This window comes from Lontra canadensis, unplaced genomic scaffold (genome assembly GCF_010015895.1).
Source record: "Lontra canadensis isolate GAN:19392208 unplaced genomic scaffold, GSC_riverotter_1.0 scaffold69, whole genome shotgun sequence".
Classification (NCBI taxonomy): Eukaryota; Metazoa; Chordata; class Mammalia; order Carnivora; family Mustelidae; genus Lontra; species Lontra canadensis.
In genome coordinates this window covers 3589874-3603170 of record NW_022631063.1, presented here as the reverse complement: position 1 = coordinate 3603170, position 13297 = coordinate 3589874, and the positions used below count along the sequence as shown (strand labels likewise).

General features: G+C 37.0%; 1 protein-coding gene across 4 annotated transcripts in view; it reads right to left on the bottom strand.

The window, feature by feature from the left end:
• The window catches only part of CSRNP3 (cysteine and serine rich nuclear protein 3), a 199457-nt gene extending 187499 nt beyond the window's left edge, over window positions 1-11958 (bottom strand). For 2 of the 4 annotated variants that reach the window (XM_032880343.1, XM_032880345.1), the window contains exon 1: window positions 3705-3742. The gene's annotated coding sequence lies outside the window, so the exon portion shown is untranslated. Of the gene's footprint in view, window positions 1-3704; window positions 3743-11877 lie in introns of those variants that run through there. The other 2 variants (XM_032880342.1, XM_032880344.1) reach the window with 2 other exon arrangements.
• Window positions 11959-13297: the final 1339 nt, after the last annotated feature.

The window sequence follows — 13297 nt, the reverse complement described above, 5'->3', positions numbered from 1 at the left end:
TTAAAGAAGAATTAATACCTAGTCTCCTAAAACTGTTCCAAAAAATAGAAATGGAAGGAAAACTTCCAAACTCATTTTATGAGGCCAGCATTACCTTGATCCCAAAACCAGACAAAGACCCCACCAAAAAGGAGAATTACAGACCAATATTCTTGATGAACACGGATGCAAAAATTCTCACCAAAACACTACCAAGTAGGATCCAACAGTACATTAAAAAGATTATTCACCACGACCAAGTGGGATTTATTTCTGGGCTGCACGTTTGGTCCAACATCCACAAATCAATCAATGTGATAAAATACATTAATAAAAGAAAGTACAAGAACCATATGATACACTCAATAGATGCTGAAAAAGCATCTGACAAAGTATACCACACTTTCTTGATCAAAACTCTTCACAGTGTAGAGATAGAGGGCATATACCCATATCATTAAAGCCATGTATGAAAATCCCACAGCGAATATCATTCTCAATGGCGAAAAACTGAGAACTTTTCCCCTAAAGTCAGGAACACAGTAGGGCTGTCCACCATCACCACTGCTATTCAACATAGTACTAAAAGTCCTAGCCTCAACAATCAGACAACAAAAAGAAATAAAAGGCATCCAAATCAGCAAAGAAGTAGTCAATCTCTCACTCTTTGCAGATGACATACTGTATGTGGAAAACCCAAAAGACTCCACTCCAAAACTGCTAGAACTCATACAGGAATTCAATAAAGCATCAGGATATAAAATCAATGCACAGAAATCAGTTGCATTTCTATATACCAACAGCAAGACAGAAGAAAGAGAAATTAAGGAGTCGATTCCATTTACAATTCCACCCAAAACCAAAAGATACCTAGGAACAAACCTAACCGAGGAAGCAAAGAATCTGTACTCAGAAAACTATGAAGTGCTCATGAAAGAAATTGAGGAAGACACAAAGAAATGCAAAAATGTTCCATGCTCATGGATTGGAAGAACAAATATTGTGAAAATGTCTATGCTACCTAAAGCAATCTATACATTTAAAGCAACCCTATCAAAATATCATCAATGTTTTTCAAAGAAATGGAACAAATAATCCTAAAATTTACATAGAACCAGAAAAGACCCTGAATAGCCAGAGGTATGTTGAAAAAGAAAACCAAAGTTGGCAGCATCACAATTCCAGACCTTAGGCTCTATTACAAAGCTGCAATCATGAACAGTATGGCACTGGCCAAAAACAGACACATAGATCAATGGAACAGAATAGAGAGCCCAGAAATGGACTCTCAACTCTATGGTCAACTAACCTTTGACAAAGCAAGATAGAATGTTCAACAGAACAAAGACAGTGTCTTCAACAAATGGTGTTGGGAAAATTGGATAGTCACATGTAGAAGAATGAAACTTGACCACTTCCTTATACACACACAAAAATGGACTCAAAATGGATGAAAGACCCCAATGTGAGACAAGAATCCATCAGAATCCTTGAGAATAACACAGGTAGCAACCTTTTCCACCTCAGCCACAGCAACTTCTTCCTAGAAACATCACCAAAGACAAGGGAAGCAAGGGCAAAAATGAACTATCGGGACTTCATCAAGATCACAAGCTTTTGGGGGCGCCTGGGTGGCTCAGTGGGTTAAAGCCTCTGCCTTCGGCTCAGGTCATGATCCCAGGGTCCTAGAATCAAGCCCTGCATTGGGCTCTCTGCTCCTCTCTCTGCCTGCCTCTCTGCCTACTTGTGATCTCTGTCTGTTAAATAAATAAAATCTTAAAAAAAAAAAAATCACAAGCTTTTGCACAGCAAAGGAAACCGTCAACAAAACCAAAAGACAACTGACATAATGGGATAAGATATTTGCAAATGGTCTATCAGATAAAGGGCTAGTATCCAAAATCTGTAAAGAACTTATCAAACTCAAAACCCAAAGAACAAATAATCCAATCAAGAAATGGGCAAAAGAGATGAACAGACATTTTTGCAAAGAAGATGTTCAAATGGCCAAATGAAAAAGTGCTCAACATCACTCAGCATCAGGGAAATGCAAATCAAAACCACGGTGAGACATCACCTCACACCATTCAGAATAGCTAACATAAATCAATCAGGAAATGACATGTGTTGGTGAGGATGCAGAGAAAGGGGAACCCTCCTACATTGTTGGTGGGAATACAAGGTGGTGCAACCACTCTGGAAAACAGTATGAAGGTTCCTCAAAAAGTTGAAAATAGAGTTTCCCTACAACCCAGCAATCGCACTACTGGGTATTTACCCTAAATATACAAATGTAGTGACCCGAAGGGGCACATGTACCCGAATGTTTATAGCAGCAATGTCCACAATAGCCAAACTATAGAAAGAACCTAGATGTCCAATGGATAAAGAAGATGTGTTTATATATGGGAAAAGAATTTATATATCTATCTATCTATATATATATATAGATATATATAAAACAATGCAATACTATGAAGCCATCAAAAAAAAATCTTGCCACTTGCAACAACATGGATGGAACTAGAGGGTATTATGCTAAAGGAAGTAAGTCAATCAGAGAAAGACAATTATCATATGATATCTCTGATAGGAATTTGAGAAGCAGGGTGGGGGGTCGTGGGAGGTAGGGAGGGGAAAAAATGTAACAAGAAGGGACTAGGGAGGGAGAAAAACCATAAGAGACTCTTGATCTCAGGAAACAAAGTGAGGGTTGCTGGAGGGTGAGGGGGAAGGGATAGGCTGGCTGGGTTATGGACATTGGAGAGGGTATGTGCCATGGTGAGTGTCGTGAATTGTGTAAGCCTGATGATTCACAGACCTATACCCCTGAAGCAAATAATACATTATATGTTAATAAAAATTTTTTTAAAATGAAGAAGAATTTTTAAAAAGATTTTATTTATTTATTTGACAGAGAGATAGAGAGGACAAGTAGGTAGGGCAGTAGGTAGAGGGAGAGGGAGAAGCAGGCTCCCTGCTGAGAAGGGAGCCTGATGTGGGACTCGATCCCAGGATCCTGAGCTCACGAACTGAGCTGAAGTCAGCCACTTAACTAACTGAGCTACCCAGGCACCCAAAAATTAAGAATTTTATGGGTTTTTCAGATAATCACATCAAAAAATGGGCAGAAGACATAAACAGACACTTCTCCAAAGAAGACATACAAATGGTTAAAAGACACATGAAAAAATGTTCATAATCATTAGCAATCAGGGAGATTCAAATCAAAACCACATTGAGATACCACCTTACATCAGTTAGAAAGGCCAAAATTAACAAGACAATAAACAACATGTGTTGGGAGAGGATATGGAGAAAGGGGAACCCTCTTACATTGTTGGTGGGAATGCAAGTTGGTGCAACCACTTTGGAAAACAGTGTGGAGATTCCTCAAAAAATTAAAAATAGAGCTACAATATGACCCTTCAATTGCACTACTAGGTATTTACCCCAAAGATACAGATGTAGTGAAAAGATGGGCCATCTGTACCCCAATGTTTATAGCAGCAATGGCCACAGTCGCCAAACTGTGCAAAGAACCAAGATGCCCTTCAATGGACGTATGGATAAAGAAGATATGGTCCATATATACAATGGAGTATTATGCCTCCATCGGAAAGGATGAATACCACTTTTGTATCAACATGGATGGGACTGGAGGAGATTATGCTAAGTGAAATAAGTCAAGCAGAGAGAGTCAATTATCATATGGCTTCACTTACTTGTGGAGCATAAGGAATAACACGGAGGACATTGGGAGATGGAGAGAAGTGAGATGGGGGAAATTGGAGGGGGAGACAAACCATGAGAGACTGTGGACTCTAAAAAACTAACAGGGGGTTTGGGTGAGCCTGGTGGTGGGTCTTATGGAGGGCACGTATTGCATGGAGCACTGGGTGTGGTGCATAAACACTGAATTTGGGTACACTGAAAAGAAATAAAATAAAATAAAATGGAAAAAAGGAATTTTATGGGCTTTTGATACATTAATGAAGAATAATACTTCGGAGGTCATTAAAAGCCCTGGGTATTGTTTGGCTCCATTCTTCCATTCCTAGTTTCCAATTCTTAGCTTATAAACAGAAAAGGATGACTAACAATAACAAAAATTACACACAATTCTGTATTATGTTCCACATTCTGTGGTGAAAAGTGTTCAACATATATCTATCAGTCTTTACAGTATCACCCAAGTTGATAACCAAATTTTACAGAAAGGGCAGCAGAGGCTCAGATAACTTAAGTCACTTTCCCAAATTTACAGAGGCAGTAAGATGGCATGACTAAGAGCTGAATGACAGTCACCTGATGGCAAAGTCCAATATGCATCCCATCAATTATTACACTATACCACCTAAAAAACTAATGGGCCAGCCAAAGTTAAAATACCCCGTTAGCTCAATGTATGCATTTCTAGAAGAAGGCACGCTGACTGGCTGACTAAATTATTCATTTAAGGGGATATATGTATACCACGGTACAGTTCCCACATAAATGAGAACAGTAATGTTATATTAGGAATCAATCTTTCTCTTGAAACTCCCAGACATCACATCAAGGCATAACATTCTTTTTTTTTTTCTTTTTGGTCAGTTCTACCTGGCTGTGGTAGACTGTGGGACTTCCACTGGTGTTATATTATCTGCCTACCTTTACCTTGAGACATATTAAACTCCAGCAAAATGGATATATAAACTCTCAGCATGCAACTTTGATTTCTTTGAGGTTGATTCAGCATTGTCACTTGCCAAACATTATGGCTTAGACTTGTTCACCAGAACATAATATAAATGGCAGAGTGAGGGCCCAGAGCAGAAGAAAAATACTGGTGAACAATTCTTATTTTAATCAACTTGTTGCTGAACAATTCAAGAGAGTGAAGAATACTTGAATAAGAGTATATGTATGAGAACAATCAGAGATTGGTAAAATACATATTACTACAGTGGTGCTCCGAAGGGGCACATGCACCCGAATGTTTATAGCAGCAATGTCCACAATAGCCAAACTATGGAAAGAACCTAGATGTCCATCAACAGATGAATGGATAAAGAAGATGTGGTATATATACACAATGGAATACTATGCAGCCATCAAAAGAAATGAAATCTTGCCATTTGCGATGACGTGGATGGAACTAGAGGGTATTCTGCTTAGCGAAATAAGTCAATCGGAGAAAGACAACTATCATATGATCTCCCTGATATGAGGAAGTGGAGATGCAGTGTGGGTGGGTTGGGGGGTAGGAAAAGAAAAAATGAAAGAAGATGGGATTGGGAGGGAGAAAAACCATAAAAGACTCAATCTCGGGGTGCCTGGGTGGCTCAGTGGGTTAAAGCCTCTGCCTTCAGCTCAGGTCATGGTCCCAGGGTCCTGGGATCGAGCCCCACATCGGGCTCTCTGCTCAGCAGAGAGCCTGCTTCCCCCTCTCTCTCTGCCTGCTTCTCTGCCTACTTGTGATCTCTGTCTGTCAAATAAATAAATAAATCTTTAAAAAAAAAAAAAAGACTCAATCTCAAAAAACAGACTAAGGGTTGCTGGGGGGAGGGGGGACGGGAGAGGGTGGTGGGGATATGAACATTGGGGAGGGTATATGCTATGGTGAGTGCTGTGAAATGTGTAAACCTGGCGATTCACAGACCTGTACCCCTGGGGATAAAAATACATTATATGTTTATTTAAAAAAATAAATTAATTAAAATACATATTACTACATTTTCTTATACAAATATGATTTAATATTTATTACATGTTAATGCAAAAATTATAATTAACTATGTTAATTTACAATGAATCCATTCACTTACTCTATGATGATGGGGTGTGTGTGTGTGTGTGTCAAAAACAGAGTAATAGATAATGAAGCAGCATAGAACAGGGAGTTATGAGATGCAGAATGCATGCAGAGGAGATCCCTTGTGAGGATAGGTGAGCTCAAATGGAATTTGCACAATAATATTTCTGCAATACGTAATTTTGCATGGCTTAACATTTACATGGCATGGACATTGTTAGATTGAAAAGCCTTAACAGAGAAGCCCGTGGAAGGAGGGTACTATCTCAGAATGGAATGGGTGTCACTGGGAGGGTATAAGACAAGGGTAAGAGGACTATCTGACACAATTATTCCCTTAGCAAAACAATTTGGCACGTAGGACGTGTATCAGGCATTATATTAGATGTTGTTGATAGAGACAAAGGACACCCCTGCCACCAAGAATTATAGTTAAGATAGCTGAATAAAAATTTATGAAGAGGTCAAAAAAGTGGCTGTCAAACCACATCAAGAAGCCTTGGTAGAAAGTGCGGGACAAGCCCGAGGCAGTTCTGGGTTGTTTTCATTGACTCTGTCCAGAAGTACTGTGGAGATCCCTGAATATAGAAACTGAAAAGGGGAGTGCCCAGGCTCAGTTTCCCATCTGACACTGAGCCCTAGAGGACTTCATTGTGTGCATAGGAGAGTCTACGTGGGACGCTTACTAATTTAGGTAAAACAGGAGGCAAAGAATCTCAAAACTTTAAGGATGAGTTTTATGAGCTACCAGAAAGGAATTTCGAAAAAGAAAAAAAAAAAAGAATTTTTAAAATAATGTTCAAAAACCTTTTCTAGAGTCTTTCTGGCTTAATATGCTGACAGCATCACAACCAGTATTACCTGGGTAATGACTGATGACAGATATTGATTTTCTGTGGCTAGCCCAACCTGGGAGAGAAAAGGAAATCTTTGTAAATGCATTCAGGAGTCCTGTTTGGGAAATTATTTGTTTCATTTATTAAATATATTGTGATACATTCACAACATGACAGCAGCTAACTGTATCAACCCTTACTAGAGAACAAAACTAAAATGTATTTTTTACCATGACAGCAAGCTCACAAAAAGTCAAGGAGACTGTGACAGTAAGTCAAAGAGATCAGTAAAAGGATACCAGGGCAGGTCTAAAGTGGAGAGTTCCATGTAACTCTAAAATTCCTGTGCTGTTATGCTTTGTGGACCATCTGGCCACAACATGCTTTTTCGCCTTCTTCCAAAGTCCTCCTAAACTGAATGCTTTTCTTGCATCCAGTATTTAATGCATTATATCCAATATTTAATACAAACACATAGTGTTTGGCTGTTGTTATTTTGCATAAGCAAATGCTCAGTTTCTTACTAAAATATCACTGTGGAAATCCCTCTCTGTGCCTTCTTTCTTCATAGGTAAAACAAGCAATCCAGGAAGAAACCATCTCTACAGGCCAGTCCCATGTTTCTAGGGTAACAGAAGACTAAAATATTCAAAGGGAATGCATGAAAATAAAATGAGTATTTGCCAAAGGGTTTTATAGTCAATATTCTTTAAAGATACAAAAATTCACAGAAGAACTACTTGTGTGTGGTGGTTGGTTTTTGTACAAATGTGCAATGCGAGTCAGGAGAAATATTAAGATGTGTATACCACAATTTGTTGTTGAATTAGAAGTTATTGTGTTAAGCTCTGTTTTTATAAAGATTTTATTTTATTTATTTGAGAGAGAGAGAGAGCGTGCACATAAGCAGGGGATGCTGCAGGGGAAGAGGGAGAGGCAGTCTCCCCTCAGAGCTGAGAGCCCCATGTGGGGCTCGATCCCAGAATCTGGGATCATGACCTGAACCTAAAGCAGACATTTAACCAACTGAGCCACTCAAGAGCCCTTGTGTTAGGCTCTTGATCTCACTAAAGTAGGAAGTCTTTGGAAATAAATCACATAGTTTCTATTCACTTCTTAGCCATAAGATTAAAAAGAATGGCAAAGTTGAGCTCCTTTCAAGTGTTTTTTTTTTTGTTAGACTGTTATTCTTAGAATTACTATTGACATTAATCAAGGTCATCATAATCTTGAATTAAATGCTTGGAAGGTTATGTTAAGTCTGTATTCTCAGAGTATACACATTTAGCAATTTTCAGGTCAAACTATTTAGTCTATTATAACAACTCAGATCTGAATAGTTGACTGACAAATCAAATGATCTGCCCAACTGATTGACTGAATATGTGAAAACATCCAAATGTGATCATTAGCTTGATAATCAAATCCAGTTCTTGCTTTCTGATGTACAAAATGGTAATTAAAAAGTAATTATGCTGCTTTAGACCAACCTCCCTTCCATACCTAGATAAGCCCTATATAATATTATCAAGTATTAAACATATACTAAGGCAAAACTGACTTCTGATCAATAATATTTTTGAATTATGGCCTACCATTGTACGAACACTAAAGCAATTCTTCATCTGTTTTAATTACCTGAGTACCTAGCACAACTTGAACATTGGGAAACCAGACCCAAGCTTTCTTACCTGGGTGTAACTTCCATTTCTTTTAAATCCCACCCTTCCATTCTCGGCAATGCAATGTTATTTGACAAACTAGCATACTTCCATGACAGATATAAAATTGTCTACCTATATTATAGGAGCAGCTATTAATATTTCATTTTCCTGAATACATTTTGTGAGACTTAAGAGACCCATGCAAACTTATCTACGAATCTGGCAAGCCACTTGCAGCAAATAAAGAACCACGGAGCAGTCAAGAGCCACTACTAACAAGCTGTGTTTTAAAATCATCTGCAGGTGCATGTGAGCCTAGGCAATGCGTTATTTTCAGGAACTTGAAATGCGCTTGAAAACTTTGATCGTGCCTGCAATAAGGGTTATCTGGAAAGCTTGCCCGACCCATCTCCTCATCCATCTGCTTTGTTGTCAGTGTGCTTTTTAAGGTCATCTGTCTTTAAGCTGAATGTGTTGCCCCTGAAGGGCTTTACTCATGTTAATAGATGAAAACTAAACACCTCCCATCACCCTCTTTGTGAAAAATAATGTTCTGATGTACCATATTAATTTAAGTAATGTATTGGCTAGATATTAAATACATTAATATATAGTTTAAGCATGTGGTATTTTATTTGCTGTATTACTAACAAGAAATCTAATAGACTAAAGTTATTATTACAAAAATAAACAATATGTCAAAAACATTGAAGTGAGAGGTAAAAGAGTTAGGAATCTTATTTGAATTATGATAAAATAATAGGAAAGCTATAACAGCTTTATGATGATTTTCCCTCTCAACAATTTGCTGAGAGAAAAATATTTATAATGAATGTGTTCTAATTTAGGAAATTGCCTCAGGTAAAATATGACAATTGTGATTTTTTTACTTCTAATCTTGCAAAGCCACATAGAGTGAAATTTTATTTCCAAATAAAGCAAAAGCCTTCCAACAAAACAAAAAAAGTGTATTTATAATAATTCTTTTAAAAATTCGATCACATTATGTTATTAATATTTAAAGTTTTTAAGTTGTGTAATTTTTTATATATCAGATTACAAAGAACTACAGTATAGAAACAGTATGGACATTAAGTTTAAAAAAGTCTTCATCTGTCAAAATATGAATTTGATCTTTGCTATCCATAGCCTGAACATAGATCTCAAGCTTTTCTTTCTATGATTGAGATGACTGATGCACTAAAATGTATTTCATCATTTTATTGTCTCATTCAGTATACTACTAACCATACAAACAGAAAGAAAAAGGAAAGTATTATGCAAAAGGAACATATGTAACATATAAACACATAACATGTAAAAACCTATATTTGAGTCTTAAAAATGCTCTAAAGGAAAAAACAAATGATACTGCATTTGCCATCTCACAGAACAGCCTTACATGGTTTTCATTTGCCTTGTTTCATCCTTCACTTGGACAGGAAGCTCTTAACTGTTTTCTTTCATGCTTTTTTTTTCCTCTCTTGCCTCCACTCCAGTGCACATGCCTGCCCCCGCCCCCCACCAACACACACTCTTTTTTTCCTATAGTCTCTGCAGTAAAAGCTACCATAGTTATCTCATGGAGATGTCTCATGCAGACGCCTCAAGCAGACGTCTGCCAGTGGATGATAGGAAACGCTGACTGAGAAAGGGTTTATCTACTTTTCATCCAAAATATGTGAACCATTAAGGAAATTATAAAAAGCAGCAACAATATACTCTGGTTTTATTCAGAACCTTTCCCTTAGCGATTATTAAAACGATGATATTTTTAGCCAAAGAAAGCAAAATGCATCTGCAGCAGCTGGTTTCCAAGGAAACAGAATAATTTAAAACCATGTGGAACTCTGCTCTCTAATTTTCATCAATTCCCCTTCATTCCTGGAGGTAGCTTTACTCAGAATTTATAATTTCCAAAAAACATAACTGCCTTGATTTATTTTTTTCTAACACATTTTAGGAGGTGAGAACTCTCTGGACTTATATGTCACCTAAATTCCAATCTAGGGGTAGATTAATTTCTACCATCATTTTGTTTTAAAAACCAAGATCAGAAGATTCCATCAATAATTAGAAACATAGCAACATTGCAGTATCGTGTAATGATTCTTGAAATCCAGAAATAGTTCAAAATAAACCATGCAAGTGTATTTGCTTGGGTCAATAAGACACAAGCATATAAACATATTATTAGCTATTTTTAGTATGTTTAGGAAATTTAAGGTAGTTCTCCATTCATTTAGATGATCTTTTCCAAATATTCAGTAGTTTTTCTCCCTTTCTCTTTTCGTAATTTTTTCAAGAACTATTTTGCATTTGTCTCATTTAAAACCAAACCCCATTTCTCAAACAAAAACAAAAAGCAAAGATCAAAATAATTCATAGATATGATACATATTCATTCCTGTTAGTTTGTGATTTATTCAAAAGAAGTATTTTTAAAATACTTGAATATACCATTTACATCAGAGAAATACTTTTATTATAATCGACAAGTCTTAATTGATTGCCAATGTGCCCAGGTCAGTAGAAATATTTCTTAAAAGAAGCTTGATTTTAATTAGATTCCCTCCTCCCTTAACTGCTCCCTGTTTATGAATTAAAATAACTAGAAAAGTAAATGACTTGTAGTAAAATTATTTTCCTTCTTTTTACTGTAAATGTGTCATTTAGTGTATATTTTTAGAACTCTCGCCTATTTTCCCTAAGGGTAAATCAAAGACAGTATTAAGAGATACAAGCAACTGGTGAAGTAAAATCTTAACTTCTGAGTTCTTTAGGAAAAAAAAAAAAACAAAAACTATTGCCCTAGGGATATTACCAACAATATAAATGTTGCGAAGGAACCCTTATCTAGATATGTTTGATTGATAAATGAAATTTGCCTATTAAGATGCTATTTTTTACAGCAATGTTTAATCCTTCACAAACAGGTTTTTGAGGTTTTAAAATGAAAACAGCCCTATGCATGTTGCTAAACATAGAGTCGCTTTATCATCACCTAAGCTTACGATTTACGAAATAAAATGATACGATTACTCTAGCATGAGATTTATCAAGAGCAGAAAGTTAAATGAAAGAGCTTAAACGCACACGAAATCATTCATTCTAATGCAGCACTGAAAGTCTCCAACCTGCAAAAATTATTTTCCTAAACCATTCACTGTATTGTACATATTAAAAGACACCACATGAAATTTTATGTCGTATATTCAGAGAAAGCTCCATGCTCTCCGAACCTGTGGAATTTACCGGGCTTTCGTCATCTTTCCCTTCATTCTCAATCACACAAACTTGAATTGGGGGAAAAAAAAAAAAAAAAAAAAGACACATGGTGATTCATTGTATCTATTAATTTTGCTTCAAGAACACTTCCTAGAAAGTTAACCAGGGCAAGACATGCCTCTGGTGTTTTTATCAGCTAATGGTTTGGCAGGGAGGAAACAACCGCTCACTGCAAAGCTTCCTTAAGCCACGAATGGGACACACTTTCGGGAAATGTCTTCAGAATAATTTTCGTATCATAAGATTGTCTCCATAGGCACGGAGAAGCATTCTGTTTTGAAGAAAAAGATTTTTTTTTCTTTTTTGCTCTTACCTGTAAATATGGTTTCTGTACTTCAGCTCCGTCAGAACAGACTGAAGAGTTCACTCCTCCCTCGTCTATCCATCAGGCAGCAGCCGACCAATAACAAAGCCAGATCCGCGCCTTCTCCGGCTCACGCTCCCCGCTCTGCTGCCATCCCTTGTTTCCTCCCACCCCCAGGCTCGTAGAGGGCAAGTCCTTGCAGCTGAGAGAGAGGAAGGGAGTGGAGAACAGGAATATGAAGGGGAGAGGAATAAAGAGATGAAAGATATTTCAAAGAATAGCTCCAAACTACCAAAAAAAACCCCACAACCAACAACAAAAACCCCACAATATATATATATATATATATATATAGAGAGAGAGAGAGAGAGAGATATCTATATCTATATATAGATAGATAGATAGATCTGCAGGTGAACTCCGCTGAAGTAAAATGCCTCTCTTCGGATTTAGGAAAATAGGGTTAATCAGTGTCTCAACCACCTGAAATTAAAGCCAAACACTCATGATAAAACCTAGGTAAATTGCCTGTCTTTTCAGCTCCCACTGATTTTTCTCGAAGGAGGGAGGGGGGGAGTAGCGGGGGGGGGGGGCGAGAAAGCTCTCTCCGTGGTCCGTTTTGATATGTAGATAGAGGAGGTTGAGACTGAACATCAAGATAACATTATGCATATGCCTTTTGCAAAGAGATAAAATGAATCAAGACACTTTCTGTCGATGTAAATGTGATGTATTTGCATTTAAACCTCTGTTTGGCACTGTTTCCATTTAAAACCAGTTTCAGAGTCTAATCAGTATGAAAAGGATATTTCTTCCTGAGAATTAGAATATTTAAATATTTCAAAGCTATGTGGTTTGCGTTACTTCAGATTCCTTAAAAGCTAGCATCAATTTGCCTTTGTGAATAATGGAGCTTGTTAAAAATTAAAAAGGGATCAGCCACTTAGTTGCTGTGTCTCAAAGTGACTAACTGAACTCCAATTTTATTCTAATAACCTTGGGCAAAATCATTTCACTTTTGAACTAAGAGCGTAACATGTATAAAGGGACAACTGAGGAAAGCATCCAGTTAGAAGCCTTTAAGGCAACAAAACAAATTTATCCATAGCTTTAAGGAGGTTAGGTTGGGACTAACAAAGAATTTAAACTATACACAGATTGTATTCTTAATTTTAAAAAATAGAATACAAACCATGGCTCTTTAAGATAAAAAGTGTTATTAACTGAGCTTCTGCTAGTGGAGGTGATCTGAAAAAATTTCCTTGGGGAGTTATAAATTTAACAATAGATACTTTCTCCCCTTTAGTGCTATGTACTGTCTACCTGAGATATTATAGGTTTTGGTATTCAATTTCTTAAATCCGTAATGTATCCTCATGGAAATAAGGCCACAGGGAAAAGAAAGAAATGGCAAGAAACTATTCTTTAT